The following is a 16,168-nucleotide window of genomic DNA, read 5'->3' as shown; positions in this document are numbered from 1 at the left end:
AAGAAAACAAATCAGAGAGTTGGACTTGTGCATGTGTTGTGGCAGTTGGTGGGGAGTGTCAGTGGAATTAACTGATTTGTCTGTATTTATCAGAAGAGAGTGAGTACCTAATCCCTCCTTGCATTATTAAAGATAATAGCATAGTGCTTTCTGCAAGACCACCATACTGAATCAAATTATAACATGGAGTGATGATGTATGGATAGAACAGTGAGGCCCCTTTATCTGCCCTCCCAGCTTACTTCTTCCTCATACATGGACACACATGCACACAACAACCACTCATCAAGCCCTGGAGGGCACCTGTGTTTTCAAAGTAAAGACCACTTAGAGAATAGCCCCAGGCGTCTGAATACTGAAGTGCTCTGTGTTACACATTAGACCCTTCTGTACAAGCCAGGAACATAAACACTTTCAATAGCCCTTGTCTCCTCCCAAAAATACCCCCAAATACCGCAAAACAGGAGGGGGAAGCTGCTTACTCGGGCCAGAATATGGAGCAGGTAGTCTGCTGGGGCATGAGCACATTAAAGACCACTCACTGGGGATGTGCTGCTCATTGGACAGTAACCTCCACAAGAACTGAAGAAGAAAAATACATTTCTGGCAGACTTTATATGCATTTTGTGTGTTTAAAGGCATTTTTTTTTAATCTTTGATTTCACAAATATTCACAGAACACAGGAAACTGCAACAGCTTAAACTCAGGTGCACCAAAAGATAAAATGTGTAGGAGGCAAACATCCACCCCCTCCTCCAGAGGCAGACACAGGGTTAATAATCGCACATTTCATTCAATCCCCCAGTCGAGTAAATGAGGTTTGATCACATGCCAGGAACAGGAAAACAAGCAGCATTGAGAGTCAGCCTCACAATCTGTCATAATGAACACTTTAATATTAAAACAATCCCATTAACAGGCAGAGAAAGACAAGAGTTTTCGGGAAAGCAAGGAAGCTGTAATCTAAATTTTTAATGACCTTTCCCGCATGATGACTTTTTCTATGTATTTTGTCTGTTTGGAAAGGGAAACGAGTCAGCGCTGTCACAGTTAATTCGGGCTACCCTTTTGTGCTGGAGCAGTGGGTAAATAGCTAGGGGAGACATTTGAATGTCTTAATAGACGATGTAACTGCTCCATCTCTAAATGTGTTGAAATGGAGGCGTGAGGAATGACATCATTAAGGTAATGTGTTCAGGAAGCCAATGAGTTGTGCTCTAACCTCTGCTGCTCAGCCCGAGATTCGGTAAGTGCACAATCTAAGGTCACCTTAATCAGTGAAAGGCAGCACTTACAAACAGGCGCATATACACACAAAGCCTCAATTACACTGTGAAATTGCCCTCAAATGAGTTGTACAACATGTCTAGCTGCTCTGTTTATGTATTCTCGTGAAGATTGTGTGACTGTTACGTTACAGCGGTTCTACAGCATGTTTCTATGATGTCTTTGTGCATTTTTTACATTAAAAAGATACCTTAGAAAACAATATGATTGGTGTAATGAAAGAGAATGTGGTTATATATGGTTTCCTTTCTCCAGGCGTCAGTTTGATAAAGTTTCAACAGTTACTCTTCTGAGCATAAGAAAATGTTTGGAGGAAGGGAATTTGAGCCATATTTCTTCTGAGGAACGAATGGTGTTTCCAAGTGCTGCACAGCAAAGTCTAAGAATTCTTTCTTCTATTTTTCCTTGTGAACCCTGCGGCGAGACTCAGCAGCCATCCTTTTCCCTACACTCATGTCCTTTAAAGTGTCTTCTCCCCGAGTCTGAAGGCAATCAGTACCCTGATGACCAGAGGTTCTTGTGTAGTTCTGTGCCCCAATGTGTGTTTTGTTTGGGCTCGATAGTTTTTAGTGATGAATTTCACCCATCACTTTCTCCACTGTGGTTGACCAATGAGTTTTGTGAAAGCATGGCCTGTGGTGTTTTTCTTTAATAAGTCCAGAGGTGGTGCAAAGCAATCGGGCCATCAGTCATCCTGTCAGGATCTCACCCTCTTGATTAGCTCAGTATATTGGTGGAGATATTTAACCTGCCATAGATGCCTAGGTCATGAACCAGTCTGTACATTCCTCATGTAGTAGCTTATTTTAATCAGTCGAAATATTGTGTTTGGATTGTATTTATGTACTTGTGTTATGACTTATGTTCTATTTCCATTGCAGAAGCAGTACAATGTTTATTACCAGATGGAAGAGAGATGCTGGCACATGCAAGTAGAGGTAAAAATTTCACGTCTTCTGAGTTTGCTTGTAATAAAATGTGCTTTAGAAATAAAATTGCCATTGCCACATTTATTTGTGATTGGAAGGAAGAGTAAATGCACCAATAGAATTCCAAATTAGAGTGAAGCTGAGTATTGCTATGCTTCTCAGGAGGCAATAAAATGTGCCACACCTGGCAACACGTGGAAAAATGCCTCCCACTTCAGTGCTACGTAATGCAGTGAAGGTCTAGATAAAAAGTGAGAGTGGCAAAAGTTGGACATTTCAAACTTAACCACATGTATAAAATAAAGAAAGTAACTACGTTCTCCCCGTGTATGTAATTATTAAAGTTTAAATAGTATGAAAGGTTGTTTGAGCTACCCTAATTAAGTTATTGTGATTCGCTGTCCTCGGCTCTCTGGCTTGTCCTCTGTTCCCTGGCCTTCCTCACCCTCTGATCAGGACATTTGTGTGGTCCAGCACAACCCGTGCAGGCCCAACCTGAATAGTGACACTTTTGCCTTTGAGCCTCAGTTACACACCTCAGAATGGATCTTTATTTACAACACAGAACTCGGAAACAGCTGGTCAATCCATTTAGCCTAAGGCCACTGATTTGTTCGTATTTACTACAACAGCCAGAGAAAAGCCAGGGTATTTTTTCCTCTCTCCTTCCTATTGATCCAGCGCTTAGAAAATCTGCCCCGCTGTCTAAACACTATTGATCCCTCCCTCTCAACGACAGGCTCTCGCACCAGTGTATAAAGGGACTGGATGAATTGAAATTTCATTTCCGACAACTTGTTCCTGTTATTTTTACCCTTTTTTTCAATAGTTGGGAACATGTGCTGGCGGGCCGCTACTCAGAGAGTCGATAAGTGTTTGGCTCAGAGGGGAGATGAGGGATAGAGGTGAGACTGTTTAGATTACCATAAGCAGATCGTAACACCACAATGCCATAGAAAGTCCTTATTCTATTACTTAGATCCCACCTATTATTAATGCTTTTAAACCTGCTTGGAGTCACGGCAGTTCTTTGGCTTTTGTAGACTGATCAAGAACTGTTGTTTGGGCTTGTCTTTAACCCAGCAACACTGAGGAGCCACCAGCCTGGAGTCAGGTGTCATTTCAAGGAATGTATATACAAGTAGTCTTGGATGTGGAGAATGTAGACCTTAATGAGGTAATTCTCATAAGCATTTAATTGTCTTGTGGCCTCTTTACACTGTTGTTACACAGATTCCCCAAGCTGGTTTTATTATAAAAGCAATTTACTTTCTCCTTTATCATTTAATGAAAGTACCAGTACATCATTACATGACATATCAAAATTGCAAGACCATTTGAAGGAATTATGAGAAGTAATGAAGAAATTTTATTTTATTCTGAAAAGGTTCCTGCTCACTAAATACCAGTGTCGTTTTTTTCACAAGCACGTCAACTTACCAACAAGCAGCTTGGAGTAACCACATTTTGCATACAGTATGTTAATATTCTCTATACACCCCAACATGAAATTGTCTTTTAAGTCACAGTTTAGCAGGTTTAAGGGTGGCTAGAAAATAGAGAAGGAATTTCTTTAATTATATAAAGTCAAAGTACATGCAATTAAAGAAAGTAAGACAACTACAAAAAGCAGAAAAAGTATTAAAACTGCTAAAACTAAAACTATTACCATAAAAACCCAGAATTATTGTTAAAGCATAAAATGCATATAAAACAGTTATTAAATGGGATTGAGTTTCTACACCTACACACCTGTGAATATTTCCTGAGCCACCCAGGAAAATATATAGCTCAATTTCTTAAAACATTTACAAACATACAATTTAAAAAGGCCCGAAAGTCAATGTGTGGTACGATGAGCACAGCCTCTCTTAGCCGAGCTTTCTTGTTGTCAGAAATAGTTCTTTGGGCTTCTTGAAGGACATTCAAAGCTCTTCTTTGGATGTTGGCTGCCTTTTGTTCTGTTCTCCTTGAAGATGATCCCACACTGCTTCAGTAATACTGAGGTCTGGGCTGTGGGGAGGCCAGTCCATGACTTTTTATCCAGGTTTGGGATCATTGTTATGCTTTCAAATGAAGCCTTTATAAATCAGATGGTGTTTAGATGGTGCTACATGGTGAATCAAAATCTGACAGTCGCAAGATCTCCAAAACTACTGACTGAAATGCATCCCAAACCAAGACAGAGCCATGTTTTATAGATGTCTGTAAATACTCACTGTTGTACTTATCTCCTAACCTCCTCTCTGTATATATTAATAATGATTACAAACCAAAAACTTCACATTTGGATTTATCAATCCATAAAACCTACTAGCACTGATGCTAGTAGGTCTTATGTAATCTTGTGTAATTTAGCATACCTGAGCCTTTGCTTGCTTCCTTCCTTAAGAATGGAAATGGCAACCCTTCCACTGAGACCATTTCTGATGAGGCATCAGTGAAGAGTAAATGGATCAACTGAAGGGTCAGATAAACCCTCTGGTTCTGTATCAGGTCTTTTTGAATTTGGATTTTTTCCTCTTTCTTAACAACATGACTTTCAGATACTGTTAATCTGCTATAGATGGATTGATTTAAGCCTGACACTTGTCCAATCACCTCAGTTTTTTTAAGAACAGACTGAATACAAAGCCAAGACATGCCAAGTTTTCAAGTAATAGTTCTTTGGGAGTTCTTTTTTTTATACCTCATATTCTTTATTTGTACCGGTTAAAGAAACATGAACCAGTTTGTGTTTTGTTTTTTTTCTTTGACAGACTGTTTACAACAAAACAATAGAGTTGTTTTATGTGTAGACACAACACTGGTTCATCTCTTCAGTTAAATGCCTGGTTTTTGCTTGAATGGCTCCTAGATCAGTGACACAACCATCATTAAAACTGCTAAATGTTATATCGAAACATTGAAAATCATGCGTGTGGCTGCTTAAATATTTTGCAGTAATTTTTGTGACCAACCTCAAGAAAAGTTTTTGCTTTTGAGGGTTTTTCCCCCCAACTGTTAATGTTCAGTTGCAGTCGTCAATGTATGATGGGAAAATCCAGATTAACACACAGAGATTAGAGGTTGCCTGGAAAGACCCTAGCACATCAAAGAGGAGCTCCAGACTGCCTCTGTGGGGCAAACCAGCCAGTAATGACTTCATCTCCATCTGGCTCGCCACCATGTACAACTCTTACCATTACAACAAGATGGAGTGTTACATAAAAAGAGAGGTTCTGTTTTAATTAACATCAATATTCATGTAACGGCCATAAAGCCAGCCCACATTCCATTTCAAGCTCTTAACGTTAATGCATATTTTAATACATTATCATTGCCACCATCATAATTCTTATTATGATAACTGTAATAATTAGATTTATGGCAGAATTATGGTTTTCTTCCCCGAAGGCACATATTTTGTAGCAAACCCAATTTTTCCCGAGTGTATAACGCTCTCAGTGTTTCCCCTTCAAAATACTGAGCAGACACTGATAAAGATAAACACACAAACACCCTAGTGTGTCTGCTGCTGTGCCTGTAAAACACTCAATCTGAATTGCATATCCGCCTTGCCACCGAGCTTGTCATAAGCTGTATTAAGAAAAATGGTCACACGGTTTGACATAAATTGGAAAATGACATTTGGAAAATGGGCACTGCTGTGGAAATTAGAGATATTAAAATTATAAATCAGTGTCTGGAAGTACAGAGGGGTGTGGTGGCTTGCTTTTTCCCTTTTTCAGTCTGGCTCTCTCTCTGTCTTCATCTTTTGCTCTATTTCTCTCTCTTTTTTCTTTCTATCGCACACTTTGTCTTTTGCACTTTCTCTGGAGGCAGTGTAGGGTCAGAGCCCAAAAGTAAAAGTGGTTTTAAATGCAGCCACACACGAGGCTACTCCGCAGGGACAATCCCACCCTCTCATCTGGCTCTAAAAGTGGAGGATATTGTGTGTGTGTGTGTGTATTTGTGTGTGACGCGTTTGTGTGTCTGTTGGAGCCATATCTCATCAGTTTATTGCTCGGCTCTTTTGCTGTAACCTGCTAATGGATCATCTCTGAGGTGTGATATGTATTATGCAAAAGTTAGGTGTGCTGACACCTTTAAAAACAGACAGCTTCAATTCCCCGCACGCCTCACCTCTGCTCCCTCTCTCCTGTCTGTGTGTTGTGCAGAAGGAGGCAAAAGAGGCAGAACAAAGACGAGATTTCTGAGCTACAGGTGGAGCTAGACGGGCCAGAGATGCTGCTGGAGGATGAGAGGCAAGTGGTGCAAAGAAAGGTCGCTGGCCCTCCTATTGACCGAAAGCACACTCATATGTGAATACACATACACTCGCGTGACTGTTTTCCTCAGTAGAGAGCAAAGGCTTTGCCACTATGTACAAGTGCTCATGTGTACCTTTACCCTCAGTTAATCATTTCTTTTGGTTGATCTTAAAGAGGAAAGCTAGAAAAAGGCTAGGAGTGCTATGGACCTTCAAGCCTTAACCCAAAGACCTCCTCCTTTTGAGAACATAATAGTATTTCTGCTTTAAGAGGAACTGCAGCTGTGTCACCTATAAGCCAGTGGTCGGAGGCTCTTTTCATCAGTGGTACATTCAGAAAAATGTAAGCTTTGCATCCTTGAAGGTTGGATGTTGCATTCAGACGTACATTGTTGGACTTTGGTCCAAAATAACCTCCGCTGTGAAAGATAGGAAGTCGCCCATTTAACAGGAAACTATTCTTCAGACCTGCATTATTTTTCGCCAACAACATCTGACAGGGTGCTTCACTCCTTCCAGCATGAAATTTAACTTGACTTGAAATGTCAGGTCAGTATTATATATATTCTCCCGTGTTAAAACTCTGTGTCTGCAGTCAGCCCAGCCTTATTTTCCTAAAACAGTAGGCTCTTTAATGTCAGGAATGAACTGGTGGCTAATGTTCATTAGCCCCTGGCTCCTCTATATTACAGAGATGAACACATTTGCAATGGGCTTTATCTCAGCACTCCATCCTCCACACCCAGCTTGTCTGTACTCTCCCACCACACAGCACAGTGTCATTGTGAATATTTTAGCACTTTATTTGCTTTGAATTTCGCTTGCACTCTTGATCCTATTATTAAAATATTAAAAGAGGCACTCTTGAGGACGTCAAGTCGTGAGAAGAGGCACTTGATTTTTGTGGAGTAAGGTGCCTTTCACTCTTGTTAAGAGGAGAGAGTATGTTCGAAGGAATGGTGTCCCTGCCTTGACACTTGTTAAATGCAGAAAAACCTTGGTAACAAATGAATTGTTGAAAAGGCTCAAAGTATGCCACTCTGTTCTGATAATGATGAGCCTCGATCTCTCACATAATAAAATAAATTAATAGAAAATTTGCATATATCTTTTGGTGTGTCTGACCCAGCTTTGTGTCAAATGCTTGAAGGGCAATGTGTGGCCCTTAGATTACAAACATTAAGAAACACCTGTGCACAGACACACACTGAATGACTCTGTGACTCTGATACTTCCAAAGAAGCCCGTTTCTGGAGTAGGAGGTGACTGATCTTGCCAAGAGCTTTACACTCAAGTCACCTCAGTAGCTTTTAACATCCATAGAGGAAATTTTCAGGAATTTCATCTTCTTCTCTTTTTTTGGCATGATTGAGGTAAAAAAAAACCTAACTGGACTTAATTGTCCTTATTAAGAAAAGTGAGCTAGATCTGAGCTGGCCTTACAAAGGTGATGATAAGTAGGATTGTCTGTTTTGTATTGGAAAGGACTTGAATGAAAGCTTATTACATATCTAACTGTGATAGCACAGCTAAGGGCAGGAATGGTGCAGGAGTTCTTCAGGCCCCACGCTAGATCACCACGTGTGAAGTGCATAACTGGAGGCAAGTGTTGAGCCCTGAGATGATGTGTTTTTACAACACAGTCTTGCCGTGCTTTGGGATGGCAATAAACCACGGCCTTCAAAGCACAGCCAAGCGCCACTTACTGCTGAGTGCTTCTCTGGTGGTTGGACGAGATTACTCTCAAAACAAAGTGCGGACAGGTTGATTAATAGAAGGGTCTGCAGAGGTGTGTGCCGCAGTATATTTTCACACCCAGCAAACACTCGTTCATTTCATTCGCATGGACTTTTATGGGCTGATCCTGTCACTGTGTGAGTTTGTCACTTCATAAAAACGGCCCCCCCTCTCTGACTGTCTTTTAGTGAAAACTTATCAGACCTGTTACAGACGTGTTGTTTTAATGTCGCGGCAGCACACTGTGACGTGAGGGCAGCACAGTTCACAGACTATGGACGTCTGCAGACAGATTTAGGCTCGAGACACCTCCAAACAGCTGCATTGTTATTGTATACGCCTTCAGACAAATTAATAGGAATCACATACTTAAATATTGCTACTCCTCTTGTATTTACTGCACTCTCACTCATTATCACTACTCCTTCATGTTTTCAGGTTTTTTAGCCCACCTTGCTAGATTGTGAAAGATGATTATGAACTAAATACAGAGGAAGCTGCAGGAATAAAAAAATATCTCTTGCATTGACTTGTGTCTGCAAGAGCCTAAACCTTGTGACCCCTGACTGTAGGACATGTTAGTGACAGAGATGAAGACTGTGAGAGGAAGAGACGAAAAGGAGATAACAACAGGGCAGAACCTTCAGTCTGGATGAGATGGGTATTGTGGTAATGCAATAACGATGAGCAGACTGAGGGTGATTGCAGTCGTGGGGTGGAGGGAGGAGAGCTTGTGGCAGCGTGCCGTGCGGTCACCCCTTCATCACATCAGATCACAGGGTTGTAATTAACTTCAGCAACGCTTCAGCCTGCAATCAGCAGAACCATGGAGAAAATTAGATTTTTTTTTTTCCCCCTCCGTGGCATTCAAAAGTGTGGTGTTAAAATGCATATTAGCCCTGTGTTTTTAATTAACAGTTTGTGCTTAGGAAGCATGTTAACAGTATCCCTTAATGAGCTTTATAGAAGCGAGCCACACAGAGGACAAAGGCCATCCTCCCACCGTGTTTGCTGATGTGCTGTTCTTTATTCTAATGCATTAAGATTGGTAATCATTGTTTAAATCCTCATTCAAGACCGCTTTCATGTGATTCGCACCTTTGCTACTTTTTCTGTTGAGTAGGACATTAGCAGAATGAGCCAGAATTGATCTGGACTTTTACTGAGTGCATTAGTTGGACACTTTAACTATTCACTTAGTTTATATCCTGACATTATTTGCTATTTTGTTTTGTTTTTTTTATGTACACATGAAACTGCTTGTAACTTTGACAAACTTAACAGAGTTATTAGGAAACTCTGGACATACCTCTATGAAATATATACCAAAAAAGGTAATCGCAAGGTCAGCTGACTTGTTTTTTCCTTGTGCTCGAAGGCCACAAGTTGCATCCATGGGCTTCCGAAAGCAGTTAAGTGTAGCTCGCTGTAAGATATTTCTGTCAGACTGATATTTCCAAGGTCTCCAAAAAAACCCCCAAAACTAGTGTTTATTATCTCACAGTAGTTTTGCACCATCTGACATTCTTTCCAAAAAAAAATGATTAATCGCCTTTGTGACAACAACAACACGGCGGTTTTAAGTCAAATATTTTTATTCATAATCCAGGACTTTGCTACAACCTGTGTCACGCTGCTGCGACTCTGTGTTTTGAATGATTTATCATTCTATAACCCTTGCCTCAGTCTGTTCTTATTACCAGACCTGCTTATGGCATCTGTGCATTGGGTTCTCATTCCATATCTCACATCGGCTTTTTATAGCACACACAGATTTGTTGTGCTCTCCGGTGAGTGAGTGTGGCGCCGCTTGGATTCAGTCGGAAATGCCTTTACAAACGAGGCTTTTTCCAACCAAGAATAGAACCATTACGCTAGAAATCACCATCTTTCAGTTCAGATCCTCTGACGCAATGTCGCTCACGGAATTGAATTCACATATAAATCAATTCTGTGTTATTCTAGACGATCTCTGTCAGTAGCTGAAAATGGCTTTTTTTTAATGTCCAAATATTTCAATAGCTGTTCAGGATTAGAATTCACCTTGTCACCATTTATGTTGGAATACTTTGAATTTTTTTCCCTCTTTCTTAGTACTTGGAAGAATTCGTTTTTTCTTTCGACAGCCTTCTGAAATCTTGGAGAACCTATCAACGGCTGCCAGTTTTTTTTATTTATTTCTTTATTCCAGCCTGCAGCTGATTGGTCAGTTATTTGTTTTCCCACAGTGTCCTTGTGTGTTATAAATGGGACCGGCCTGTCACTTCAATGCTGAGAAGATGTTTTGAGTTCCATGAAAGATTTTTATTTATATAATTTTGCTTAAAGCAGAGCGGTGAATAATGCATCTCAACCTGCTACATGTACTGTTTTTATCATTAGCATGCAGCCCAAGTTATCTCCGGAATACTTATGAGTACTGGTGAAATGTTTGTGATGTTATTTATTTATGTTGCTCCTTTCAATTATTCATTTGTTTATTTATTCATGGAAGAACTAACTGAAATTGGAAAATTCATTTTTGCTGAAGGGCACTTGGCCTCACTCTATCCCTGCCCTACACAAAGGGAAAGGAGGGGCTTGCACATCAGGCTTGTTAGTAATTGCTTTATGTGGTGTTTCCTTGGACTCAACAGAGGAAGTCATTTTCATGCAAGCAGACAGAAAAAGACAGAAAGGAAGTGAGACAAGTAAGTGGAAGCTAAAAGGTGAAAAGAGCATCAGAAACACAAGAGAAGGAGAACGTTTTTTTTCCAAAAACGGAGTTTGTTCAGACAGCTGAGGTAATGTAACATACACAGTGATAGGTGAAGAAATCACATTTTATGAACACCCTGACAAGACTCCACAGGTTGGATTCGAGGCAGAGGTTCAGATAGAGAAAGAACATAATAGGTCATGTTTGCCTTTGGTTGTATTCGTGCCTTCACGCTCTCCTGGCCTCTCAGTATTATTGTGTGCTCACTATGTTTTCTTTAATTATATGGAGTGGGATTTTGTTCAATTTCACAGTTGCACAAACATGCAGCAATTATTCCTGATAAGTGATAACGAATCACTGAACATTAAATAAGTGTGTTCTTGTGTGCGGGCAAGCAGGCACGCATGTTTGTGCCTCTGCACCGCGGACTTGAGCTCCATGTCACAAACTGCTCATGGACATAGAATTCCAATTAGCGTTAAATATAACAAGAGCAACTGTTCTGCATGGGTGTGTCACTGTGCATCCATAATCCCATCCATAATCATATTCACTGATCACTTGTTCGTTTTGGCAGCACTGTGTCCTTGAGTCATTTGTTTGTGTTTGGATGGCAGTGCAAACGGTGTAGTAGGAGTCTTCAGTGAACATGTTAATCCTGCAAATGGGAACTGGACAGAAACTGGAGAAGCTCCACCAGGAAAGGTATTATAGTCTCTTTCTGGTAAAACCTTAATATGACCTTCTTGGTCTTTAGTGTAACAGGTGGTTTATATCTTGTTACATTCATTGTAGACTTGGACAGTGATACACCTACCTCCTCCAGACTTGATACCATATCATGGGTTAACAGTGGTGCAGGCAGTGTTATGACATTAACATGTATGTCTGTGTTCATGATATATTCTTGAAAGCTTGAAAAAAGAAGGCAACTTAGCTACTTCAGGCTTTTGAAAACATTTCACCTCTAATCCAAGAGGTTTCTTCAGTTCTAAAAAACAAATTGTTGAAGAGTCCCAGGTGTTTTCACCTGTAGTGAGGGTTGTCCCATTTGGAGTTGGTCCTGAGGGTTGTTGTCTCACTGTTGATCAGTGAGTCATCACACAAGCCCTGGTGTGAAAAAAGGTGTAGGGCTATACCATCACCGGGGGTTGAGGGTGAAACCACTGTGAGACCTCGCCCCAACCTAGCACGGGACCTATTCAGTCACCTGAGGCAAGGTGTGAGCAGGAGCTGAAGTGCCTGGGAACGGTACTCAAAGCTGCGTTGTAGGTAGCTGACAGTTGGTGTCAGTGATGGGTGTTCACAGTGGACATAGATGGCCTTCTTTACTCCTCTTTCACACCATCTGTCTTCTCTGTCCAAAATATGAACATTGGCATCCTCGAAAAAACTGCAGGTGTGCAGGTTTTTTTTTTTGTTTTTTGTTTTTCAAGCTCTCAATATTAGAATGTACGGTTGCCTATTGAAGCACGTCAATGGTGTTTATTGATGATGTGACTGCTGATGAAATTAGCAGGAGGAATTCTGAAGTGTACAGGGCTATGCTGTCTCCTCTGATTCAGCCAAGTCCTGAAAAAACTGACTATACGGAGCTTTAGCGTGCAAATGGATAATGACACAAAAGCATTTCTCAGCAATAGAGTATTTTTTGTTATTAAATATAAAGCTGAGGGCAGAGAGACCCCAAAACCAAGCACGAATTAAAGGCAGCTGCAGTAAAGGCCTAGCAGAGCAAAAGAGGAAATACACAGTTTGGTGACTTTCATGGGCTGTAGACTTCAGGGAGTTGCTGATTGCCAAAAGATTTCACCCAAAAGCATATTTAAAAATCACATTACTTTGTCGTTATTTTTGAACCTCTGAAAATGGAGAACTGTCTAAAAACAGCTGCAAACACTCAACACAATATTTTGTTAAAACTGAAACTTTTGTGTTAAATCACATCTTATGTATGTAAAAATATGAAAAAAACCGAACTGTTGTTTTTAAAGTTTTATTCCAACAACACATACATATGTGGAATAATTAAACTATGGAATTACATTGTCTTTTTCATACTTATTCTCACAGTTTTTGATAGTTTCATACACATTTTCATAACACTTTCTTTATTACAACAAAACACTTCAACCATCTGAAAGAAATGCTGATTGTAAAAAATGAATAAAAGTAAAAAATTGTCCTGTAGAGAAATACATTGAGTTAAAAGATGGTGAAATGCTCTTAATTGTCTAAATAATTATATGTGTGTATGGACAATTGACCATCTTTGGATGCACATACTCATATGATCCACTGTTAGTGTGAAAAGTATAGCCAGATACTAACTAAAACAATTCTCTTCAAATGACCAAATGTAGAAACAATGTGTCATCTAGCCAAGGCAAGATTTACCATATGGCCTTAGTGTAATGATTAGTGTTAAGGATGCAGAAGGAGTGGACGGCACGAGGCTGGTCAGGCGTGTCACAGTCTTTTCTCCAAGGTGTCAGCAAACTAACTACAACCATGGAATGACAATTTGTATCATTTAATTAGAGCACGCTTCTTTTAGCACAGTTCATTTATTTTAATAATGTTTATACACCTTGATTGTTTCACAATATAGTTTTTTTTAATTAGCTCGGATTGATTAAATTGCATTGATTCAGTATCCTTATTAAAATAACCCCCTGCCGCTCTCCTTCCTTGTTTTTCATAATTAATGGTACGACGCGGGGCTTTGACAGCGCTGCATATTTTTATAATCAAGAATTATTTATTGTGGTGGCTGTCAAACACCAGCACTCTGACAGGCATTTTAAGAGTTTGCAGAGGTGTGGCGGTGCCATGCGTGGTCACAGAAGTAAACAACAGTGACATAAACCGCCAGAAGATTAGGAATTAAGCTCATGACACGTGTTTTCTTTTGTCTGAGCTCAGATTAAACCTACGCTCACCACCCCACCTATTCATCTGGCCCTCACCTTGGCTGATAGGCCCACTGCATGTTAAATACAGGCCTGCACACATGCAGACACGAGTGCATACGTGTGCCTGCTTGTATGGGATCTCATTCCAAACCCCGGGCTCTTTTTAATTTTGATTGATGACTCTGTTTATCTTTGAACCCCCCCCTTCCCTTCACTACCTCGTCAGCAGCCTTACTCCGTCCACATTGTAGACCCTCTCCTCATCACACCCCTAGTATGAAAATGATATTAGAAACAAAATGAGATTTGAAATTTTGTGTTAGACAAGCAGCTTGATGAAAGGGTTTCATAGCTGGGCTTAATCCATGGAAATTTTATGCTAATAATACTGCCGGCCAAGCAATCTAGTTGAAAATTAATCAGGGGGCTGGATAGAGGAGAGGAGAAGAGAGGAGAGGAGAGGAGAGGAGGTTGCTCCACATAAACACCCCCTCCTCCTCCTCCTCACCCTCATTCCCTCTCTCCACCTCTGAATCTCATCAGAAATAGCCATGGGGTGTTGTCTTTGTGATGAGGTAGGGAGAGAAATAGGGAGTCAGAAAATTACACTGCAGCTTAGTACTGATTGATGCAGTAATGTTTGCAGTAATGTATGCAGCCATGCAGCGAGCCACCTTATTATGGATTAGACCTCTTCCCTTCTCCAGCAGTCGCGTCCTGCATTACAGAGGACACGCACACAGCTTTAGAAACACCTTCATACACACACACACACCTCTCTTTAGCCACATCTGTTCTGCTTTTATTATTCTGTTTATCCTGTTCAGCCCACGATGGTGACTTTTTTTTTGCATGTATCATTTTCTTTGTGTGTCTAAACGGTGATTCAGCCTCAGTCCGTTTGTTCTTTCCCCTGTCTCGTCGCACTTTCATGAACAAACATACACACATCTCCACTCGTTGCCTCCCTGTATTTATTCCTCTTTCTCGCTAAACCCTAGGAGTCATCATTAGAGTGAGTCACTAATGAAGTCATTATCAAATTTCGCCTGTTTAAAACAACACAATTAGTACCAATGCCTTAATGATGTTTGCAAGTTAAATGCAAACTAATCGCTTTTTTCCCCCCATTTCTCTGTCTCATTTCCTCTCTCCTGGCTTGCTGCTCAGTTGGAATAAAGAGAGTAAATGAATCACTGAAGTGTTTCATGGATGTGGGTGTGTTTGTGGGCGCATTTTTTCTCGACCGTGTTACAAGTCTGTGTGATTTATTATTTTTACCCCGAGAGACATCTGTTACACCATTCCTTATTTTTGTAATGCATCATCAGCCAGAGGAAAAACAATATTATCCAGTCTGGGATATTGTACTCTGGAGTCTAATAATCTAATGTACACTAGAGCCGGTGTCATTAAAGTGGCAACGGAGCTGTAGGAAGATGGTAGGTACACATCTGTCTCTCTCTGAAACCCCACTGGTGCTTGCATTCTATCCCACCAGCTGCACCAGTGCAAAACACACACGTACAGGAGTGCGGCACACACTCACACATGCTGTCCCATAGGCTTTTCTGTTGGAGCTGTGATGATCCTACCAGCAGGAGGCAGAAAGGAGAAACACACAGTGAGCTACAAGCGTCTTAGACACATTTCTGCAATAAGAAGCCCATGGTAGCACAGCTCTATTTATGTGTGGCAAGCACAGAGAAGCCCTTTTCCATGGTGTGTTCAAGGTGGGGCAGTTGCACCTTCATCTGCTGGTCTGTGTGAAAGGTGAAGAGACAGAATGGAGCACAAATGTTGTTTCACTTTGGTGCCAGCAGAGCCGACCTAGAGATAGATGCTGTGTTACGTCTCGATTCTGGCATGTCAGGACGCCACCTGAAAGCACATGCTGGAGTGACAATGTGAACAAGCAAAGTCGTCTTAATGGTGGGGTGCGTTATAGTAGCGATCTCTCTGTGAATGGGGCTGCAAAGACTAACCGATAGCTAGGTGACTGTTACAGGCAAATAAACAGACTGCAAGCCTTAAAATTTCTGTTCGGCACAGAGTAATATGTGGCCTTGACAAACCTAAGGATAGACTTCTCTTTTTTCAGCAGCCTGTAAGCCAGTTAAAGTTGACCTCTGTGCCCCTCTCTCTCAGATAGAAAAGCCATATGCGGGCTCTAGAGAAAGGCATGAGACACGGATGCTAAACAGTTCCCTGGAGCTCCAAAGCTCTACAAGTGCCAGTCTTGCATGTGTGAAAGTATCCTTTTGTTCTCAAGGACCCAGTGATACACCATAATACCCAGAGTGCATCTGCAGTGTGCCTCCAGGTATGAGATTAGCTTTCCGCTTT

General features: G+C 40.9%; 1 long non-coding RNA gene across 4 annotated transcripts in view; it reads left to right on the top strand.

The window, feature by feature from the left end:
* Positions 1 to 16,168, top strand: part of LOC102076343 (uncharacterized) — a 94,146-nt gene that overhangs the window by 56,483 nt on the left and 21,495 nt on the right. For all 4 annotated transcript variants that reach the window (XR_003219664.1, XR_003219665.1, XR_001224090.3 and 1 more), the window contains one exon: positions 2,170 to 2,226. This is a non-coding gene — a long non-coding RNA (uncharacterized LOC102076343). The remainder of the gene's footprint in view (positions 1 to 2,169; positions 2,227 to 16,168) is intronic.

This window comes from Oreochromis niloticus, linkage group LG1 (assembly GCF_001858045.2).
Source record: "Oreochromis niloticus isolate F11D_XX linkage group LG1, O_niloticus_UMD_NMBU, whole genome shotgun sequence".
Taxonomy (NCBI): Eukaryota; Metazoa; Chordata; class Actinopteri; order Cichliformes; family Cichlidae; genus Oreochromis; species Oreochromis niloticus.
This window is presented reverse-complemented; position numbering and strand designations above follow the sequence as displayed.